Source organism: Thamnophis elegans, chromosome 7 (genome assembly GCF_009769535.1).
Source record: "Thamnophis elegans isolate rThaEle1 chromosome 7, rThaEle1.pri, whole genome shotgun sequence".
Classification (NCBI taxonomy): Eukaryota; Metazoa; Chordata; class Lepidosauria; order Squamata; family Colubridae; genus Thamnophis; species Thamnophis elegans.
The window spans coordinates 9681462-9703800 of NC_045547.1; the positions used below are offsets into that span (position 1 = coordinate 9681462).

At 43.4% G+C, this 22339-nt stretch overlaps 1 protein-coding gene across 3 annotated transcripts in view; it reads right to left on the bottom strand.

Annotated features, from left to right (window-relative positions):
- The window catches only part of SOX5 (SRY-box transcription factor 5), a 640060-nt gene that overhangs the window by 577567 nt on the left and 40154 nt on the right, over window positions 1–22339 (bottom strand). Inside the window, exon 1 of one of the 3 annotated variants that reach the window (XM_032221310.1) lies at window positions 10167–10321. The exons of the other annotated variants lie outside the window; for them this stretch is intronic. The gene's annotated coding sequence lies outside the window, so the exon portion shown is untranslated. Of the gene's footprint in view, window positions 1–10166; window positions 10322–22339 lie in introns of those variants that run through there. 3 annotated transcript variants of the gene reach the window in all.

A 22339-nucleotide genomic window follows, 5' to 3' on the forward strand; every position in this document is an offset into this window, starting at 1 on the left:
CACAGAAACCGGTAGTAAAAATTTTTGAATCCCACTACTGGACCTTAATGCTAAATCTCCTCTTTAAAACAAGGTGAAACAACTTGCTCTTGAAAATTTAGCCCCCACCCTACCCTTCATTCCTTTGATATACTCTGCAGCACAAAAATGCATGATATAATGCCCCCTAGTCATATTCTCAGCTCAACTTTACTTTTCACAGTCAGAGATTTGACATATTTTTTTTCTTTCTTTATAATTCTTAGTTATGCTACAATCTGACTGTTACCAACTCAACCCCCACTTGAAAGTGCACTTCCACTAACAAATACTCTGGATAATTAGTGAAGAAGCGATATATGTGAATGCATCGTGTTTTGAGCAAGTTCTGGCTATTTGTATTAAAAGAAATAGGCATAACTTCCAGCTAATTTGAGGAGAACAGCCTACTAGAAAAAAATAATAATAATAAAGAAGAAAGGAAATAAGAAGAATTTGAATTCCATAACAAACCATCAAAAAGATTATTATTTCCAAGTGATGCTGGTGGAATATAGCATTTAAAAACAAACAGCAGTGGCCTGTATTAAGGAATTATATGAAAGTTAATTGTTGTTTCAAACTCACACAAGGGAGATTAGACATATATAAAAAAGTGGGTCTGCAGTTGGATACTAAGTATGATAAGAGAGATGGAACTTCTGATTGGTCTATTGGATTATGGTTGCTAAAGTGATACACGTAACCCTTGCCTAATGACCATAATTTCTATTGCTACTCAAGGTAGTTGCTGTGCCCAATAGCACAATCTTTAAAACCCCTGTTGTTGAGTGAATCACTGCAGATGTTAAATGAATCACATGGTCCTTAAGTGAATCCAACCTTCCCCATTGAGTTTGCTCGTCACAAGCCAGCTGGAAAGGCCATGAAGGAAAATCACGTGACCCTGGAACCCTACAACTGTCATAAATACAATGCCAACAACCAACCAAGCAACAAATTGAGAAGCATGAAGCAAAATATCCATTCAGCAGTGAGAAGAATTGGATGAAGAAATGCCAGATTAAAACTGCAGTGGATATAAGAAAAAGCTGCATCTTCAGGTCAGCAGAAGTCAATTAACTGAGGTAAATATCTCAGTTCGAGTGTGTGATAAAGATCCTAATCCAGCTTGATCGTTAGCAAGTATCTGGAGCTTCTGATTAATGCAAAGCAGAAAGCCTATAGGACAGCTGTCCAGAAGATGAGTATAGATAGGATTCCTTCCAGGGAAGGATTGCATTGAAGAAAGAACATGGGGTGAGAGGGAAATTCTGCTCTTGCCTTTAGAGAGACAAATCCTTTTGGGTTGTCTAATTATGGATGGATGTGCAAGTGTGTGTGTGTGTGTGTGTCTGTGTGCATAATATACTGAAGGTTGCACACATACTAATTAATCTTGAATCAGCAGAATTGCCCATTCATATAGAGAATTGGCTCGCTCCATCTATAAGCGACCATTCCTCTTGGACGCTGCATCTACAACAACTATTCCTCTTGGACGCTGCATCTACAACCGACCATCTCTTGGACGCTGCATCTACAACCGACCATTCCTCTTGGACGCTGCATCTACAACCGACCATTCCTCTTGGACGCTGCATCTACAACCGACCATTCCTCTTGGACGTTCCATCTGCAATGGACCATTCCTCTTGGACACTCCGTCTACAACTGACCATTCCTCTTGGACGCTGCATCTACAACCGACCATTCCTCTTGGACGTTCCATCTGCAATGGACCATTCCTCTTGGACACTCCGTCTACAACCGACCATTCCTCTTGGACGCTGCATCTACAACCGACCATTCCTCTTGGACGCTCCGTCTACAACCGACCATTCCTCTTGGACGCTGCAACTACAACTGACCATTCCTCTTGGACACTCTGTCTACAAACCGACCATTCCTCTTGGACGCTGCATCTCCAACCGACCATTCCTCTTGGACGCTCCATCTACAACCGACCATTCCTCTTGGACGCTCCATCTACAATCGACCATTCCTCTTGGACGCTCCATCTACAACCGACCATTCCTCTTGGACGCTCCATCTACAACCGACCATTCCTCCTTGCAAGTGAACTATCAAAAGATCCCTGTGCAGCCTTGAATTAGAAGTCAATCTTCTAATCTTGACCCTCAGTCTGGTCTGTTCTGTCCATGAAGCTTCTTCTATGGAGTTGCCTCAAAGTCAGGATACTAACTACTCTAACTGGCAGAAGCAGCTCTGTTCTCCATTGTCTTCTTCAGTCTCCTATTTGCTCATCTCAAATTTTGTTTTCCAGGACCGGCAACACCCAAGTAGACAGACAACTGCATCCTGCTAATGATCTCCTCATTATCTCTTTGAAATAGCCGGTTGGGCCCCAAAACAAGCAGACTTACATTCTCTAAGATTCCTTTCCCAATCTCATATAATCTTTGTTCAGGAACGCATAGAGGGGTGGAAAGGGATTAAGTAGTTCTCTGCCCCTTCCAATACAATTGATGGGATTTGAGTTGGCTGATGCACTGGAAACAAAGGGCAGCCAACTTAAGATGGATCCAGATCAGGGGTGGATTCCTGCCAGTTCTAACCTCTTCTATAGAAGAGGTTCCACAATTCTACAGTGTCCTTTAAAACCGGTTCCAGTTCCCTCTCCCCATCCGTCCACACATCATCAAGATGAAGAGCAAGAGGAGGAATTCTGGGAGTTGAAGTCCACAGGTCTTAAAGCTATCAAGTTTGAACACCCCTGGGGTTTTTTTTTCTAAAGGATTAGGGCTGCAAGGGTCTTGTAACTTGACAGCTTTATGACTTGCATGCTTCAAATGCCAGAGTTTCTAAGCCAACATTTTGGTTGCTAAGCAAGAGCGTTGTTAAGTGAGTTTCACCACATTTTACAAGTTGGCCATGCCCACCCAATCACATGGCTGGCAAGCCATTCCCATCCAGTCACATGGCCAGCAAGCCACTCCCACTTGGTCACATGCTGGCAAGCAACTCCCACAAAGCAGGCCACACCTACAGAAGAGGTTCTAAAAAATTTTGAAACCCACCACTGATCCAGATCATTGATTGCCCTTGACTAAGTGGCCACAGCGCTATCATATTTCATTTGGCATTCCTCCTCCATTCAGTGGTGGTGGGAGGGGGGGAAACCACGCCTGGATAAAATATTTCTGATAGTGCAGCTAAGTATTTCCTCCCCCCAAAAATCAACATTGAAAAATAATAGAATTTATTCTACCCCATTTAACTGCTGCTGTTGTTACAATTTTGCAAATGGAGTTCTACTATGTCCTTAAATCAGACACAAGTGCTCACTCACATCCAAATATTTTCACACATTTTTCAGTTAACAGATTTAGAAAGTGAACAAACTCTCTAACCATCCACCATTTAATTTCTCCCCACCCATCAAGTGCTTATTTTGCCCGGAGCTAATTTTATTTATGAGAAATATGATCAACTTATTTTAACAAATCAGTGCTGTGCAAACCTAAAGGAAGAGCTCGTGCTAATGTGTGAATAACTGTCGACACAATTAAGCACTCAGCACAATGCCTATTAAACAGCCCCCAGCGATTCTTTGGTATTTTAAAGGGAAAATGAATTCATTTTGAAGTTCAGAAAGAGAGAAAGAGAGGAAAAACAAAACTTTGCCAACAATATCAGCACTCGGAGACCAAAATTGTACAATGTGCTGCAATGGCAAAATTGTCAGTACAGGTAGTCCTCGACTTACAACCATGCATTTAATGACCATTCAAAGTTACAATGGCACTTGGAAAAATAACTCTTTTTCACACTTAGAACAGTTATAGCATCCCCATGGTCACATGATGGAAATTCAGACACTTGGCAACTGGCATGTACTTATGCCGGTTTATGCAGTGTCCTGGGGCCATGGCATCACATTTTGTGACCTTCTGACAAGCAAAGTCAGTGGGGAAGCCAGATTCACTTAACAACTGCATTGCTAACTTGCCAACTGCAGTGATCCACTTATAAAATAAAACTCGTTGAGCTGTCTTGCTTAGGCACAAAAAATTGGGGCTGGGGTGCAGTTGTGGTCATAATTCAAGGACTATCCTGTTTTCCCTAAAATAAGACCTCACCGGATAATAAGCCCAATCAGGCTTTTGCGTGCATGCGCTAAAATAAGCCCTTCCCCCCAAATAAGCTCTCCCTTAAAATATTTAACCACATGCGCAGCTGGTCCCTTAGGGGGGACGGGGAAACATGCTCCACGCACCTGCCATCCATGCGGAATGGCCTCCCAGAGGCTGCTCCTGCAAACCCTAGCTACCACACCCCTTCTCTTAGTGGCACAGTCAGTCCACACCATGTCCTGGGGGAGAAAGGGGGGGATGGGAATGAACAAGCTTGCACTCAATCCCGACAAGACTGAATGGCTATTGATGCTCCCTCCCAAAGATTGGCAAACTATTCCATCTCTCAGGCTGGGGGGGTGGTGTGAAATTATATGCCCCTCAGAGAGGGTTCGCAATTTGGGAGTCCTCCTGGATCCACAGCTGACTTTAGATCACCATTTGTCGGCTGTGACCAGGGAGGTCTTTGCCCAGGTCCTCCTGGTGCACCAATTGCGACCCTACCTAGACCTGGAGGCACTTCAGATAGTCACTCACGCCCTCGTCACCTCAAGACTGGATTACTGTAACACGCTCTACATGGGGCTGCCCTTGAAAAGTGGAGATCCGGACCCTTACTACCCTCCCGGCCTTCCGTAAAGCTACTAAGTCCTGGCTGTTCCGACAGGCTGGGGGCTGTTGAAATATCCAGCCCCGCTTCAATTGTGAATGTTGTGTATTTTTAAATTTTTTGTATTGTCTTATTTATTCCCCTTTCCCTGTTTTATTGTAAGCCGCCCAGAGTCCTTCGAGAGTGGGCGGCATACAAAACTAATAAAACAAACAAACAAACAAACAAACAAACATGCCCCATGTGCCCCACATGCACCGGCCATCCATGCAGAACGGCCTCACAGGGGCTGTTCCCGCAAATCCTAGCTACCACGCGCCTTCTCTTAGTGGCGGACAGGAAAAGGAGCGGTAGGCCCAGCGACACTTGGGCTGGCAAGAGTGCGTCAGAAACAGAGAGAGAACTTCCGGGCCTCTCTGGATCAGCTGATCCACGGTTTGTGGGCTGAGGTTAAGGGGCCTCCTGCACCTCAAAAATACAAAGACCACCCTGAAAATAAGGACAAGCGTATTTCGGGGATCAAAAGAAAATAAGAACCCTGACTTATTTTCGGGGAAACACGGTCCCTGTTTATCCAAAAAAGAACTTTAACCAAATCTAAACAGAAATGGCTCCCTTATACAGCTGCCAACTTATGACCCATTTACAGAGTTCCAACAGCTTCCCTCTCTAAGTCACATGACTTCATTTTGGGCATCCGGCAACCAGCCCACAATTAAAGTTATGTGACTTCCAGTGTTTGCAAAAAAACAACCCTTTGGCGAACCATAGATTCACTTAATGACTGTGGGATTAGCTTAACAACTGCTGCTGTTAAAAGGTCATAAGATCAGATCAGCCTTATGACGATCCACATTATGACCAACATGACGTACGGCCGTAAATGGGAGGATTACCTGCATGCAACACATTAAGAAAAAGCAGATTTAGACTTTTGGAATATTGGCTTCTAGGACTGAAACAGAAATCATCAACCAAAACTAACCTTCAATGTAAAACATAAATATTTAAATTGTGGCTAATTGGGGGACACAGAGGCAATGGAGACATTGCATAAAAGGTAAAGGTTCCCCTCGCACATATGTGCTAGTCATTCTCGACTCTAGGGGGCGGTGCTCATGTCAAAGCCAAAGAGCCAGCACTCCCCGAAGACGTCTCCGTGGTCATGTGGCTGGCATGACTAAACACCAAAGGTGCACAGAACACTGTTACCTTCCCACCAAAGTGGTCCCTATTTTTATACTTGCATTTTTACGTGCTTTCTAACTGCTACGTTGGCAGAATCTGGGACAAGTAACAGGAGCTCAGTCCGTTATACGTCACTAAGGATTCGAACCGCTGAACTGCCGACTTTTCTGATCAACAAACTCAGGGTCCTAACAAATGAGCCGCCACGTCACTAGAAATTACTAGAAAGCTTTTCGACTCTGCTTTTAAAAACTTTTATATTTAGCAGTTATATCCTGTTTCTTCTTGTTCTCTTTCTTTAAACTTCTTTTGTATTCTATTACTTTAACAGTTTAAAAACGTCAGAGAGAAAGAAAGAAGAAATACGTTTATATCTATATTTCCTTTTTTCAATATTTTTTTTAAAAATTTGTTCAGAAAGTTAATATGCAAGCTGTAAAAGAAAAAAAAGAAAGAAAGAAACCTTACGAAAATTAAGAAGGCTAAACAAAACATTTAAAAAAGTGTATATTAGAAGATACAGAAAGACAAAGGCACATATACATCTATTGCCCGCTTAATCAAATACCGGCAAATATATTGCAGCAATAATAATTTCCCCCTTGCGAAACAGCCGCCCGCCGAGTTATAAACCTATTTATATACCTAGATTTTCTTTTGTTGATTCCAAGTGGGAAAATGTTTTGCACCGTGACTTTTGCTGACAAGCCGAGGTTCTTGCCATCCATCTAACAACCATACCTCCAGCCAGACAATTACAGTTAGTAAACAATGGATTCACCTTCTGACCTTCCGACATAGAGACTGTCTGGTTTATAACCTGCGAGGGACTTCCGTCTGCCTAGCGACCTCTTTCTGAATTGATAGGATTGCTCTAAATTACACTTACCTTCCAACCCCTTGCAAAGGGCACACCCATCAGCAAACTTAAGGTTTGCCCTGGGAAAGGTAGTAAAAGATGGTGAAAATCTGAAACCCAAAATTCTTGTGTCTGTTCTAGTTACGTTTTGAACAGGTTGTATTCCCAAAGTCGATGCATTGCAGCTCGTGTTGATAACAAAAAAGCTTTTATTTTTTAAATTTTTATTTTTTTTAAAAAAGCCAACCTAACGTAGCACAGCCTACACATTCCAGACTTATCTACAGAGAGGTTTTAAGGGGTGGGGTGGGGGTGGAATCAAAAAGTACTTGCAAAGATTCAAGTTGCAATGAACTCTTGAAATGAGTTCTTGGATTCTTGAAATGCCACATTTTGAGTGGATAATCTTACTTGCAAGGGAAAACCTACAATGAATTTTATTTTTTTTTTTAAAAAAAGAAAAATACAATGGAAAAAAGATCCTGTTTAGAGTTGTAAGGTAGGCAAGTGGAAAAGTCAAATTACTTTTCTGAACTTAAAACCATTCAATTCAGACATCCTGGGGCAAGAAACAATTCAGAGATGTAAAGCAAATAATAGAACAACTTCCAAAAGCTTTATTATGATATGTGTTTAAGAGTACAGGCAGTCCTTGACGTACAACAGTTCATTTAGTTGACCGTTCAAAGTTACAACGGCACTGAAAAAAAGTGGCTTATGGCCATTTTTCACACTTACGACCGTTGCAGCATCCCCATGGTTCTGTGATCAAACTTGGAACACTTGACAACTGATTGATATTTGTGACCGTTGTCGTGTCTCGGAATCATGCAATTTACCTTTTGCAGCCTTTTGACAGGCAAAGTCAATGAGAAAGCCCAGGTTCACTTAATAACCATGTTACTAACTTGACAACTGCAGCGCTTCACTTAACAACTGTGGCCAGAAAGGTTGTAAAGCTCACTTAGCAACTGTCTTGCTTAGCAGTAGAAATTTTGGGCTCAACTGTGGTCGTAAGTCAAGGACTACCTACCATGTTTCCCTGAAAATATGACAGGGTCTTTATATTATATATATATATATATATATATATATATATATATATATATATATATATATATATATATATATATATATATATATTGCTCCAAAAGATGCATTAGGGCCTCTTTTCGGTTTAGGTCTTATTTTCAGGAAAATACGATACTAATTGCATTCGTCTGGCTGATGATCTTAACTGAGGATTATTTTTGGGGTAGGGCTTATATTACGAGCATCCTGAAAAATCATGCTGGGTTTATTTTCCGATTGGGACTTATTTTTGGGGAAACAGGGTATACTGGATCTCAGGATATCCTGATCCAAATCTAATCCGTGAAATGAAGGAAGTAAACTTATTCTTTCTCCCTCAACACACCCTTTCTTCCCTGCATTCCTCTCAGGGCTGTTGTAAGAAGGAGAATTAGGCTTCAGAAAAAAAAAAGATGTTATAAAAATGTGCTAGAGAAATCATGTTATGCACCACCAACTTATACCCTTAAGGAAAGAGAGGATATCAGTCTAATAAAATAAAATACCAACTCCTGTGGAACTGTTATGCTCAGCAGATGCATCCACACCCACCCTAACGCATACTCTTTCTTGTCTTTCAGAATTAAGAAATTGTCCCTGCCTCACTTTCCTACATAATAGAGGGCCGTGAAAATATTTACAGAACTCTCACATCCTGGACATAAATTGTTTCAACTGCTATCCTCAAAACGACGCTATAAGGCACTGCAGACGAAGACAACTAGACACAAGGACAATTTTCCCCTGAATGCCATCACTCTGCTAAACAAATAATTCCCTCAACACTGTCAAACCATTCACTAAGGCTGCATTACTATTACTATTAGTCTTCTCATCGTTCCTATCACCCATCTCCTCCCACTTATGACTGCAGGACTGTAACTTTGTTGCTTGTATCCTTATGATTTATATTGATTGTTTTCTAGTATGATTTGATTGCTTACTTGTATCCAATGACTATTTTTAAGTGTTGTGCCTTATGATTCTTGACGAATGTATTTTGTCTCTTTATGTACACTTGAGAGCATATGCACCAAAGACAAATTCTTTGTATGTCCAATCACACTTGGTCAATAAACTATTCTATTCTATTCTATTCTATTCCATTCCATTCCATTCCATTCTAAGCAACACTTCTAAAGGCTACCAATGATTGCTGAGAACCTCTGTCAAAAATAAGTTTTTATGTCTGGTGCCAAAGATGGAGCTGTCATTCAAATGCCACGGGGGCCACCCCAAGACCCAGCCAGTTGATGCTTCAAATGTTGCTTTCAGAACCAAAAATTTCTTGGATCTGGCTATTCTTCATTATGCTCATCAGAATCAACTGATTATATCTGTGCTCAAAGTACATCAAAGGAAAGTTCACTCCCCAAAAATCCAAAACCAGAGCCAACATCTTCATGAATAATTGTCCTGGAACCATGGCACCGTATTTGATATATTTATTACATGTATAATATTTAATAATACATTTTTCATTGACTTCACCTCCTTCTGAAGTGATTTCCTGAGATGCTATTTTACAAGTGTCATCCCTACAAAACCAGTAGGATCTTCAGACAAGATTTTACACTTGCATTTACATTTGCTGTACCTGTAAAAAAAAAAATTAAACAAGGGCTAACAAGATCCAGGTTCAAATCCATTCCACCATTGGGTGGCTTAGTCTAATCACTCTTTCTCAGTCCAACCTACTACATAGGATTGTATGGAAGAACAAAGAACTCTTTGAGATTCTGTAGAAAAATTAGAGTATGAACCTAATACGCAGGAAACACAAAGAATACAAATGTACCTGAAAAGGTTGTTGGTAAGACTGTAACAATGCAGTTGTCCACAGCTGGACTCTTTCCAGATGTATAGGATTCTTGCAATCCTCAATTAACATAGCTAATCCCAAGACCAAGTTAGGACATTTGAAATAGTCGAATCAAAGCATTTGGCTAAATCATGATTTCTTTAGCTGGGGCTCATTGACTAAGCCAAACAGTCCAAACTCACCCAATATGCTACCCCATCAATCATTCATTGCAACATTTGGCTCATCCAAGCCCTTAAGCCATCTTTGATGGATAAACTCTTCTGCCCACGTGTAGAAAGTATCTGGGATTTTCCAAGGCCCCTGTTTCATTATTAAATATTATTAAACATCGTTACTGATTTACCACATTCGCTGCAGCAAAAAGAACCCAAGCTTAAGATTTCCTAACCATTGCATGCATTTTGCACGATGGACAGTTAGAAGAACCAAGACTTCTCCAAGAGGTCTTTGCTATACAAACATGTTACCTGCTTGGGACTTCCCCCCTTTTTTCCCCACCTGTGATGATGGACTGAGGAATCCCAGTTACAGTTCTGATAGCTGTGTTTGGCCCTGTCACAGGAAGGGACAGCAGCCGCGGGAATAGCCTGGGAAAAGCAAGCAGGTTGACCAGAAATGCCACCCAAGGTAGACTTCCCTCCACCAACAGGCAAGAGAGCTGCCTCCCTTGTCAAGCCAAGGCCTTGCAAATCCCGAGGCCCATCCTTTCCTTCTCTCCAACAAATCAAACGTTGCAAGCTTTGTGTTGCCACATCATTGGAGCCTATTGACACAATTGGGACTTCAACCCCAATTTTGCTTTGTGTTTTTCAAGCAGGGTTTACATAAGGAGAGAACAAGATAAAGCACACACAATACCTATGAGGCCCCAGCTAACGAACAGTGAACTTCTTGGGCTTTGTATCCATCAAACAAATCTGTTAAGTCAGAACAAACCTGCTAACAGGTTGAGGAGGGGCATCAGCATTTCTGTAGATTGCTTTGTTTGTGGAATTTAGTGCAAAATAGCTTATATCCTTTGTGTCGCATGGGACCTCCAAAAATCATACCTGGTAACCAGGGGTGGGTTCCTGCCAGTTCTAACCTCTTCTATAGAAGAGGTTCCACAAATCTATAGTGCCGTTTAGAACCGGTTCCAGCTCCCTTCCCCCGCCCGTCCGCACATCATCAAGATGAAGAACGAGAGGAGGAATTCTGGGAGTTGAAGTCCACAAGTCTTAAAGCTGTCAAGTTTGAACACTCCTGGGGGCTTTTTTTTCTAAAGGGTTAGGGGTGCAAGAGTCTTGTAACTTGACAGCTTTAAGACTTGCGTGCTTCAAATGCCAGAGTTTCTGAGCCAACATTTTGATTGCTAAGCAAGAGCATTGTTAAGTAAGTTTCACCACATTTTACAAGTTGGCCACGCCCACCCAGTCACATGACTGCCAAGCCACTCCCACTCAGTCACATGGCTGGCAAGCTACTCCCACAAAGCAGGCCACACCTACAGAAGAGGTTCTAAAAAAATTTGAAACCCACCACTGCTGGTAACCTGGGACATCTAAAAGGGGATCAAATCACAGAGAGGAAAGACCCATTTAGACTAATGGATCATGCACCCTGCTCAATATAGGGATCCAGTTTGATCTAGTGGTTAAGGCACCAAGTTAGAAATCAGGAAATTGAGAGTTCTTGTATCACCTTAGGCATGAAAGCTGGCTAGTTGACTTTGGGTGAATCACTAGAAGACTGTGAGTTCTAGTCCTAACTTAGGCAGGAAAGTTGGCTGGGTGACTTTGGGCCAATTCCCAGGAGACGGTGAGTTCTAATCTCTTTTCTAACTGATAATTTCATGAATGACTGTGTATCCCATATGGCACATCCCACAAGAGCTGAATGAATGATGGAGGGTAGATCCCCATAAAACTGGGTAGGGGGACACAAGTATTCCTTGATTTACAACCACAGCTTGAATCTATTGAGGAACTATGTATTTCCCCTGCAACAAAGAAAAGCAGAAACTAGCAAAAAAGTAAAGGTTCCCCTCTTACATATGTGTTAGTCGTTTCTGATTCTAGGGGGCGGTGCTCATCTCCGTTTCAAAGCCGAAAAGCCAGCGCTGTCCGAAGACATCTCCGTGGTAATGTGGCCAGCATGACTAAATGTCAAAGGCACACGGAACGCTGTTACCTTCCCACCAAAGGTGGCTCCTATTTTTCTACTTGAATTTTTGCATGCTTTCGAACTGCTAGGTTGGCAGAAGCTGGGACAAGTCACGGGAGCTCACTCCATTACACGGCACTAGGGAGTCGAACCACCAAACTGCCGACCTTTCTGATCGACAACCTCAGCATCTTAGCCACTGAGTCACCGCATCCCCAAAAATAGTATACCTCTATTTAAATCATCATCAGTCTTGGTAAACTGAGTTTGTTCCTCAACATAGAACAAAATCAGAAAAAAGTTTAGTCAATGACATTTCAGATGGATGCCCGTAAGTACCCATAGTTCTACTGACATCAAGGAAGAAATGGTTTTATCAGGAACACGTCCAAAAAATAGAGAGCAGCCTATACATTCTCTGGCTAAAGAGTGAGTTTTTCAAAACTTTTAAATTCTCACCATTCCATGATGGTTTGACTGATCTTACTGAAGATACTACTGAATTGTGGCATCTCTAAGACTCCTTAAAGAGAAGACGTCACGTCATTCTCTAAAAACAATACCTCTTATTTTCCTCAGAATTACTTTAAAATATATGGAAATGTTGGTGATTCCAGAAGCGGCTAACATTTGAAGTCACCAAAACTAGGTGATACTATCCAGTCTTGGAATACTAGCTGGAAATTTGAATAATGATGTCACGTCAAACTTTTGGGGTCACTATGGTTATTAGAAGATACTATGGGAGACTGTAAGAGAAAATTCAAAGAGGTTTATGTCATCTCTTCACCCTCACTTAATATGAGGTGCAGTAACATAAAGGGCATAAGGGACGCGGTGGCTCAGTGACTAAGACACCAAGCTTGTCAATCAGAAAGGTCGGCAGTTCAGCAGTTCGAATCTCTAGCGCTGCATTAACGGAGTGAGCTCCCGTGACTTGTCCCAGCTTCTGCCAACCTAGCAGTTCGAAAGCACGTAAAAATGCAAGTTGAAAAATAGGAGCCACCTTTGGTGGGAAGGTAACAGCGTTCCGTGCACCTTTGGCGTTTAGTCATGCCGGCCACATGACCATGGAGATATCTTTAGAGCACTGGCTCTTCGGCTTTGAGATGAGCACCACCCTCAAGAGTCAGGAACGACGAGCACATATGTGCAAGGGGAACCTTTACTTTTTTTTATAAAGAAAAATGAGCATGGCATCTCATGGAACCAAGAGGAGTGTGCAGAGGATCCTTGAAGATGATACCACACCTTCTAGGTCTCCGATACAGAAGTTCTTCAGATGTTGGCACTCAATCACATTTCTTAAGTCACCAGAATAGACAATGGCAAGGATGTCAAACCTTGGAGATTTTTAAGACTGGTGGACTTCAACTCTCAGAATACTGGCTGGGAAATTCTGGAAGTTGAAGTCCACAAGTCTTAAAAGTCCCTAGGGTTCGACACACTTGGGCAATGGCATGGAATACTGGGAGATATAGTTCAGCAGCTTCCTCTTGGTAGTCATATGTTCAGGAAATGATGAAATCCCACAAGTTATGGAGCTTTCCTAGTTCAATTTGCCAGAAAATCATCAGAATCTTTCCGGATGTGTTTTTAATGAAAAACAACTGCCACACAATGCCCAAATTAGAGGGAGTGCTTCTGGTTACAAATTAAAATCTTGCTTGTGACTTATGAATGAGTTGTTTGCAGATACGGATTATGTATGGAAGGTTAGAATAAAATATGTTCATTGCTTACTGAAACTATAAAAATGTCCCACATCTCTGTGTGTGTGGTGTGTGTGTGTGTGTGTGTGTGTGTGTGTGTGGTGTGTGTGTGTGTGTGTGTGTGTGTGTGTGTGTGTCTGTCTGTCTGACTGACTGTGTTTGCATGTATGTATGAAAAGCTCTTCTACACAGGCATTCGTGTATATGTATGCAATCATGTACATGCAAAAAGTTTTGTTCTGTTGTACCCCAGACAAAGTATGTGTATAATAATTAGTAGGAGCCAAATTGGTGTAGTGGTAGGCTAGAAAACAGGAGACCGTCAGAGCAATTCTCGAATGCAGCTCATCTGCCTGGAATCCACACTGTATATTGGATATGAATCCGATTGAGCAGATCCAGAGGTACTTCATGAGAAGAGTCCTCCAATCCTTTGCTCACAATAAAATCCCTTACGCTACCAGACTCAAAATTTTGGGCTTGGACAACCTGGAACTACACCGCCTACAGTCTGACCTAAGCACAGTGCACAAAATTGTCTACTACAACCTCTTACCTGTCAACAACTACTTCAGCTTCAACCGCAATAATACTCAGGCAAACAATCGATACAAACTCAAAGAAAACCACTCCAAACTTGATTGTAGAAAATAAGACTTCAGCAACAGAGTGGTCAACGCCTGGAATGCTCTACCCAACTCTGTTGTTACATCTCCAAACCCCCACAGCTTCAACCTTAAACTGTCTACTGTGGACCTCACCCCATTCCTAAGAGGTCCGCATAAGCGCACCAGTGTGCCTTCCGTCCTTGTCCTACTGTCCCCATTTATTTGTACTCATTTCCTTTGTTCATATCCATGTTTATACTTATGCCTGTTATCTTGCGTGTGTTTGACAAACTAAATAAAATAAAAAATAAAATAAAGTTAGCTATGTTGACATCTGCCCTGTCATTCTCTCTCGGCCATAGGAAGCAGGAAAAGACAAATCCCTTCTGAAAATCTTACAGGAAAACTGCAGGGAAATATCAAGGAAGGAAGGGAGGGAGGGAGGGAGGGGGAGGGAGGGACAAAGAAAGGGAGGGAGGAAGGGAGGGAGGAAGTTAGGAAGGGAGGGGGAGGAAGGGAGGGAGGGGGAGGAAGGAAAGAAGGGTGGGGGAGGGAGGGAGGGATGAAGAAAGGAAGGGACGAAGGGAGGAACAAAGGGAGGAATGAAGCAAGGAAGGGAGGAGGGGGAGAAAGGAAGGAAGGAAGGAACAAAGGGAGGAAGCGAGGGAGGAGGGAGGGAGGGGGACAAAGAAAGGGAGGGAGGAAGGGAGGGAGAGAGGATGTTAGGAAGGGAGGGAGGGAGGGGGAGGGACGGAGGGAGGGGGAGGGAGGGAGGGAGGGGGAGGGAGGGACAAAGAAAGGGAGGGAGGGAGGGAGGAAGTTAGGAAGGGAGGGGGAGGGAGGGGGAGGAAGGGAGGGAGGGGGACAAAGAAAGGAAGGGAGGATGGGAGGGAGAGAGGACATTAGGAAGGGAGGGAGGGAGGGAGGGGGAGGAAGGGAGGGAGGGGGAGGGAGGAAGGAAGGAAGGATGGGGGAAGGAGGGAGGGATGAAGAAAGGAAGGGACAAAGGAAGGAACGAAGCAAGGGAGGGAGGGGGGGAGAAAGGAAGTAAGGAAGGAACAAAGGGAGGGAGGGAGGGAGGGAGGGAGGGAGGGAGGAAGGGAGGAAGGAGGAAGGAAGGAAGGAAGGAAGGAAGGAAGGCACACAGGGCAATAACATTCTTCCTAATCAGACCATCACTTCCAGCAAAGGGGGATATGGATTCAGCTTAACAGCATGCAGTTATTCAGCTTTCAGGATCAGACCCTCCACCCTAACCTTAGGGGGTGGGAGGAGGAGGGGCGAACTACATTTTTCTGAGGAGGAGGAGGAGGAGGAGGAAAAACCATTCTAATTAGTTGGTGTTTGTTCAGAGCTTTGAAGATGAAACAAACTAGTAGGCTGGAGTATTTTCGCTGTAATGCCTGGGGCACCAAACTCCAATTTGCTTCTCAGGCAGCTGAACATGATCCAACAGCAGCGCAGACAGGAGCCAATGCAGGGATTCCCATTTGTTGCTATTTCTAACTTGTCAGAAAGCCACTGGGGTAAGCCAGTGTTCAAAAAAAAAAAAAAAAAAAAAAGCAAGCAACAGACCTCAGGCCAATCGAGTTGGCAAAGTTCATTTCCAGCAAGGGCCAGGCAGAAGAGGAACCAGTGGTGCTTGGTTGACTGAATAACTCCACAGGACTGAGCTAAAGGCAAAATCTTACTAACTCTCTCTGTCTTGGTAGCAATTTACCCCATCATGTAATCCTGGTGTTTAGGTTACTACAACACATTTAATCTGGAGGGAGGGAGGGAGGGGAGGAGAAAGAGAGAGAGGGAGGGAGAGGGGGAGAAAGAGAGAGAGAGGGAGGGAGAGGGAGAGGGAGTGAGTTGTGGTCTGCTGGCAGTCTGCGGAGCTGGCAGCCGAGTCGGACAGTGAGGAGGTTGGGGAGGAACATGGGCCAGTCCTGGAGTCTGGGGAAGGCTCTGATGACGGCTTTGCGTTGGAGGCAGAGAGGGGGCCAGGGCCATCTGGGAGTTACGTGCTGCCTCAGGACCCTCCAGAGTCAGACATCAGCGAGACAGAGGAACAGAAGTAGCCTGTTCCCAGTGCGCACATGCGCAGAGCTGTCAGAAGGCCAAAACAGGTAAGACAAAAGGGTCGACTTGGGAGTAAGACTTGGAGCTGATTGGCCTCTCCCATAAGACATAAAAGAAGAGCAAAGGGACGTGAGCCTTTGCAGGAAGCAATTTTGTTCGTTCTGGTCGGTTTAAACTCTGAAGCTCTGTTTGACTCTGTGCTCCGTTTGGCCTTGCAAAACTAATTGGCAATTAGGTCTCTGGCATCGTTTCAAGGGAGATAAAGGTGGGTGCTTATCAGCCTTACCCTGAAAGACTGTGGCAGACTTCTGTTGGACTTTTCACAGACTGGTTGTGAATCATTACGGGCTGTGAATGAACGTAATTCACAGCTGTTTAAATAAAAAGAGGGTTTGGGGGATTAAGTCTCAGGAAGCCTAGGTCAGGAAAGAAAGAAAGAAAGAAAGAAAGAAAGAAGAAAGAAAGAATAGAAAGAAAGAAAGAGAAGAAAGAAAGAAAAGAGAAGATAAAGAAAGAAAGAAAGAAAGAAGAAGAAAGAAAGAAGAAGAAAGAAGAAAGAATAAGAAGATATTTATATTATGCCTTATTGTTGACCAAGTTCATATAATATTCTAAGAAACTCTGGGTTTCCCACCAGAGTCTGGAACAACACTATCTAATCCCAATCCTGGTCTAATTTTAATACAATCATAGAACTGGAAGGAACCTTGGAAGACTTCTAATCCCACCCTCTGCCTAAGACAAGAGTTTTTATATACTATTTTCATTTCATTTCATTTTTCATTTATTTGACATTTATAGGCCGCCCTTTTCCCTGAGGGGACTCAGGGCGGCTTACAATTTGTAGGAAGGGAGTGCAAGACAAAACACAAAAAGAAAATGTGGAATATAATAAAATAAAACAATAAAACACAACATTCATTCAGCATTCGGGTGGGGCGAGATTAGGGTCTTATCCCCAGGCCTGACGGGATAGCCAGATCTTGAGGGCTGTGCGGAAGGTCTGGACGGTGGTGAGGGTACGAATCTCCACGGGGAGATCGTTCCATAGGGTCGGAGCTGCTACTGAGAAGGCTCTCCTCCGCGTAATCGCCAGTCGGCACTGACTGGCGGATGGAATTCGGAGGAGGCCTACTCTATGCGATCTGATGGGACAAATGGTTGTGCAATCTTTCCCACAACTCTGGGAGGGAAGCTGTTCTGACTGTCAGGAAATTTCTTCTCATTTCCCGGATCTCCCTCTGGCGAGCTTCCACCCGTTGCTTCTTGTCCTGCCCTCGGGTGCTATTTTGTTGTGTGAACCTAGTCTTTGTGAAGCAAGGAAAAAGCGCCATTTTTCTCACTCTAGAGAGATGGAACTTTTTACTTAAATGATGGCAATTTTCTAAATTTGCATCTCTGCATGTAAATCAGCAAGGTGGGCATTTTGTGCAAATTTCTTCTTTGTTGGTGCATTTCCCCTTTTTTCATAACAAAACAGCAGCTATCTTAAGTTTGCATAAGTGGAGATGCCCTTCAAATTATCCCGAAACAGCATCCTGGGATTCTTCTCAGTTTGCAGCTCAGATTGAACTGCAAAAGGACCACTCAGAGCTTCTTCTCCTTCACTCTGCTAACATCTTCAAAGGACTCTCCTCACCAGCTCTAGCCTTAAACTCAATCTCTGTCCTCTTTACTTATCCATGCATAAACAGCAGCAATAGGTGTGGGAAGGCAGCCTACCCTATTTCCATTCCCAGATGTTTGGTTTTGCATGGGGACACAAAGCCACACTGGACAGAGAGCAAACTCTTGGCGGCTGCTAGCTATCCCATATAACTAAATCACTGCAGTTTGTTGTGGCCTACCAGCAGCCAGCGGAGCTGGCAGCAGATTCAGACAGTGAGGAGGTTGGGGAGGAACATGGGCCAGTCCTGGAGTCTGGGGAAGGCTCTGAGGAGGGCTCTGTGTCGGAGGCAGAGAGGGGGCCAGAGCCGTATGCCGGTTATCAGCTGCCTTCAGAGTCAGACATCAGTGGGGCAGATGAACAGCTGGAGCCTGTTCCCAGTGTGCGCATGCACAGAGTTGCCAGACGAAGGGAACAGCTAAAGAACAGGGGTTGACTTGGGAGTAAGGCCACAGGTGGACGATGAATGCCCCCGCCCCCCCCGAGGAAATAAAAGAGGAGCGAAAGGGGAGTGGAGTTTGCAGGAGGCAATTACTTAGCTTAATTAGTTCACAACACACTGAGGCTCTTTGCCAAGTTTTGCAGGTATCAGCCTTCCAGCTCTCCAAGCCAGATAAGGTCTGTGACTGTAAATCCTCCCTCGAAAGACTTTGCTGGATGTGAATGAAAAGAATTCACAGTAAATTAATAAAAGGGATTTTTGTCAGGACAAGGAGTTTGCTTCATGCTCTTGGGAAACCTCGGTCAGAACACAGTTGTTAAGTGAATTAAGTTGTCCTTCAGCACACCTGGCTTCCCTCGTTGACTTTACTTGTCAGAAATCGGCTGGGAAGGTGCAAATGGCAATGGCATGATCCTAGACTCTGAAACTGTCATAAAGACATACCAGTTTCCAGGCACCTGAATTTTAATCACGTGACCGTGAGGATGTTCTAACAGTTGGAAGGACGAGCACCAATTTTAAGTCACTTTCTTCAGTGCCCTTTTAACTTCAAATGGCAGCTTAACAGAATTAACAAAATAACAGAGTTGCAAGGGACCTTGGAGGTCTTCTAGCCCAACCCCACCTTGCTGAAGCAGGACACCGTATAGCATTCCAGACCAATGGTTGTAAATTGAAGACTACCTGTACACATCCACAGCCAATCTTTTTGTTTTACTTCCTTTCTTCAGGCAAGCTTTGCAAACAGTGGCGCGCTTCAACGGGAGGCAAGCCAGAAATAATTATCCGGCACGTGTGTGCCACACAGAATTTCTAGTCTTGCATTAAACATTAAGGTTACGTCTCCTGTCTGTTTCCTCGTTGCTCCAAGGAGTTTGTTTTTGTTGTGTGTTGGGCTGCCCCGTGTTTTGTTGTGTGTGGTGACGCCTGCCTCATGTATCTCTATGATTTGGACCTCAGCTGCAGCTCCCTCTTTACAATCTCCTCCTTGCTTTCTTGGCTTGCTCTCGTAACAGGAAATACAAGATTTATTTTACTGGCCTCCCTTAGATTGTTCCTTCCTGACTACTGGTGTTACTTCGCTCCGAATAGCATTCTCGATGTGCATGGACCACTTAAGGTCAATGCTGGATGGACAGCAACTGCATCCAGTTTTGGTCACCACACTATAAGAAAGAACTTGAGACCAGGGGTGGGTTCTAGCCGGCATTACTTCCAGTTTGCTCGTGTGCATGCTTTGTGGGCACTGGATGCACACTGCGCTTGCATGCACACTTCAATAGAAATTGTTCTGCGTATGCTCAGAACTCCAAAATAAGATAGTGACTACGGCGACTAGGGAACCAGTTTGGAGGTGTGCCCAGCCTGGGTCGCTGCCAATTCTGTGACCCAGGCCAGCATACCACTACCAGTTTGACCAAAGAGGGCCAAACCTGTAGGAAGCCACCTATGATTGAGACTCTAGAACTGGGGTAGTCAACCTTTTTATACCTACTGCCCACTTTTGTATCTCTGTTAGTAGTATAAGTTTCTAACCGCCCACCGGTTCCACAGTAATGGTGATTTATAAAGTAGGGAAGTAACTTTACTTTATAAAATTTATAAAGCAGAGTTACAGCAAACCCCTACCGCCCACCATGAAAGCTGGAACACCCACTAGTGGGCGGTAGGGACCAGGTTGACTACCATTGCTCTAGAAAGAGTGCAGAGAAGGACAATCAAGAGGATTAGGGGACTGGAGGATAAAGCATACAATGAACGGTTGCAGGAACTGGGCATGGCTAGTCTAGTGAAGAGAAGGACCAGGGGAGACAGGATAGCAGTCTTCCGATATTTGTGGGGCTGCCACAGAGAGGAAAGGGTCAAGCTATTTTCCAAAGCACCTGAAGGCCAGGCAAGGAATAATGGATGGAAACTGAACAAGGAGAGATTCAACCTAGAAATAAGGAGGAACTTTCTCACAGTGAGAGCAACCAATGGAACCGAAGTTGTCCTCAGACGTTCTGGGAGCTTCATCACTGGAGACTTTCAAGAAGAGATTGGATTGCCATCTGTCAGAAATGGTGTAGGGTCTCCTGCTTGAGCAGGGGGTTCGACTACTTGACCTATAAGGTCCAACTCTATTAATCTGCATTTAGGAGCAGTGAAAGAGGGGATAGTAAATGAAAAGTAAGTTATGAGAACCAGGCCATGGGAGGAGAAGAGTGAGACCCAAAGAAGTTGATTTAGCAAGCTTCTCTTCCTATAGCATAAGGTTGCCACTCCATAGTTGTTTGGATAGGTCACCCCTAAGCAAATTTGCTTAAAGGTAAATACCAGTGTGTTAAGAAGGATTAACTCCAAATTCAGGGGAGTACAGAGTTTAAACTGAGAAAAACTGAACCACGTGTTTCATGGATGAAGAAGGATCCCAGCCCAATTCTTCTTTTGCTTTATTTTTAATGTTTAAACCTGAGGCTAGCTTGCACCAGATCATAAATCTAGGCAATATATCAGTTTAGTTGCATAAAGTATTCGTTCCCCGGCTACTTCTTTGCAATTTTTCAAAATCCGCCTTGTGCCAGGCTGAGATTCTTTTGTATTTTTCCACCTCTACTGGTTCTTATTTAATCTGATGAAACAGAATTTGCTTTTGAAGATTCTTCCCAAGGAGAAGATAATTCAATGGTGAAGATTGGCATGACTGCATTTATTTAATCACAAGGTGTCCAAGGGCTATATATGAAAGGCCTATCTTTCACTATGGAATCCTCTCCCCAGTCAAACCCCTTTGTTATTTTCTCAGAATGCCATGAGGTTTTCTGGAGCCCAGGAATATTCGGGGGGGGGGGGGGAATCTACTAGCCATTTCTATAACAACAAACCTATCTAATTGGCAAAACTCAAAATTAAAGTTTCAGTTTTTTTCCCCATCTCAAGCACAAAGTTCAGAAGTGGTTTCCAAGTAGAAACAAGAGAAATTGTGTTCTTTTCTTTTTTTCAGAGCAATCAAGTTAGCCATTGGAGTGTTTAAAACCCAGATCGGTGTTCGGAAAGTAATATAAATAAAATAAATAAAACATGAAAAAATATTTAGCCATCCCTGCTATCTCCATCAACTCTTGGAGCCATCAATCCATCATGGGAATCAAAGTGTCCCACAGTGTGCATAAAGTAATCTTGCTGCCATCAACGTATATAACATCACAGTCCCATTTTTTTCCAAGTCTTTTTCCATTAAACCCAAAAGAAAAGGCTCTGGTTTTATCTGCATTTTATTATATAAAAGTAAAAAAAAAAAGGAGGTTTAATGCTATTATTTTATTATACTGCATCAAAAGGGATGCAGTGGCTCAGTAGAAATAAAAGAGGAGCGAAGGGGAAATGGAGTTTGCAAGAGACCATTAGTTCGCTTAATTGGTTCGTGACTCTCTGAGACGCCTTGTCAAATTTTGCAGATATCGGCCTGGCAGCTCTCCAAGCCAGATAAGGTCTGTGACTCTAAATCCTCCCCTGAAAGACTTTGCTGGATGTGAATGAGCAGAATTCACAGTCAATTAATAAAAGAGGCTTTTGTCAGGACAAGGAGTTTGCTTCCTGCTCTTGGGAAGCCTGGGTCAGAACACCTAGAGAGATGGGATAGTAAAGGTCTCCCAGTCTATGTTCATATTTTATATTCAAGAGGTAGATCTGTAGCGCATGTTACTCAATGTACTGTAAGAGCATTTCCTCTCAGCTCCACTGCAACTATTGTTACTGCTATTGTTATTAAATATTTTATAATTAGGCAGCATGGGGGGGGGGTTTCCCAGTGGTTAAGATGCTAAGCTTGTTGGCTGGAAAACAGGCAGCTCAGGTTCGAGACCCCAGCACCATGCGATGGAATGAGCTCCCATCCTCGCCCCAGCTCCTACTAACCTAGCAGTTCGAAAGCATGAAAATGCAAGTAGATAAATAGACACCACCTCAGTGGGAAAGTCACAGCACTCTGTGATGTCATAATGACCACATGACCGTGGAAATGTCTTCGGACAGCATTACCTCAATGTCCTTGA